At 40.6% G+C, this 1,052-nt stretch overlaps 2 non-coding genes across 2 annotated transcripts; both read left to right on the forward strand.

Annotated features, from left to right (window-relative positions):
* Positions 1 to 260: 260 nt before the first annotated feature.
* On the forward strand, positions 261 to 333 carry trnar-acg. Its single transcript has one exon. It is a non-coding gene; the product is annotated as a tRNA-Arg (tRNA).
* Positions 334 to 850: 517 nt separating this feature from the next.
* On the forward strand, positions 851 to 923 carry trnar-acg. Its single transcript has one exon. It is a non-coding gene; the product is annotated as a tRNA-Arg (tRNA).
* The last annotated feature ends 129 nt before the right edge of the window (positions 924 to 1,052 follow it).

Here is a 1,052-nt window from a genome sequence, read left to right on the forward strand (position 1 = left end):
TAGGCTATATTGTATTGATTTCAATATGCCACATAAACTGCGGGTCTGGCAGTTGAAGAAGCAAGTGCTTATAACTTATTCATTTTTACGATTCTGCAGCTGAAACACTGTATGGGTATTTAATTCAAATATTTACTAACACTTAAGAACGGACATGCACGAGATATTCACATCCGCGGAGATATTTAAATTTGAATTGCAAAAGCCCTTCAAAAAGCGGCTATGGCAGCGTTAGTGTTAACACTATTTCATAAGCACAAGGGCCAGTGGCGCAATGGATAACGCGTCTGACTACGGATCAGAAGATTGTAGGTTCGACTCCTACCTGGCTCGTGGCTTTTGTTGCATGAATTTTTCCCATCGGCTAATTGAATAAAATTATTCATTCCAAAATAACAGTCCAGATTGATCATTTCCCAACCGATTTATTAAATAAAAAGCAACCACTGGAGAATGCAGGCATCGATCCCACTGCCTTTCACAAGTGAAGTGCGTGCTCAACCCCTTGCACTAATTCCCCACAGTGGACACGATCAGGCACGTTGTCTTCATGCAAAGAACTTTCTCTTATTTTGATTTTTCACACAGCTATTTTAGATTTTATTCATTTTTCTCCCTCATTAGCAGGAGAAAGACAAAACATTCAACACTGAAATTGTCTCCGAGGCAGAATTGAACAAGCATTTGAACAAGCATTGAGCTATCAATGGGGTGGCTGTTTAGGTAGGTCGTTGAATACAATACACAGTTCAGCAAAAGGCTGGTAAGCTCAGGTGACTGCTGGTCAATAGCTGCCACCACTGTTGCTTGTTGTTGCTGAAGGTGAGTTAACAGTGATTGTTAACAGCAGGGGCCAGTGGCGCAATGGATAACGCGTCTGACTACGGATCAGAAGATTGTAGGTTCGACTCCTACCTGGCTCGTGGCTTTCTATGCATGTATCTTTTTCACTCGGCTATGTGAATCAAATTGCAACTTAATATTTTTATTCATCAACGTCATACATAACATTTTCAGAGCAGAAATACCGTATTTACTTCAAAATGTTTCCG

The sequence above is a fragment of the Polyodon spathula genome, unplaced genomic scaffold (assembly GCF_017654505.1).
Source record: "Polyodon spathula isolate WHYD16114869_AA unplaced genomic scaffold, ASM1765450v1 scaffolds_2238, whole genome shotgun sequence".
In the NCBI taxonomy this organism is placed as follows: Eukaryota; Metazoa; Chordata; class Actinopteri; order Acipenseriformes; family Polyodontidae; genus Polyodon; species Polyodon spathula.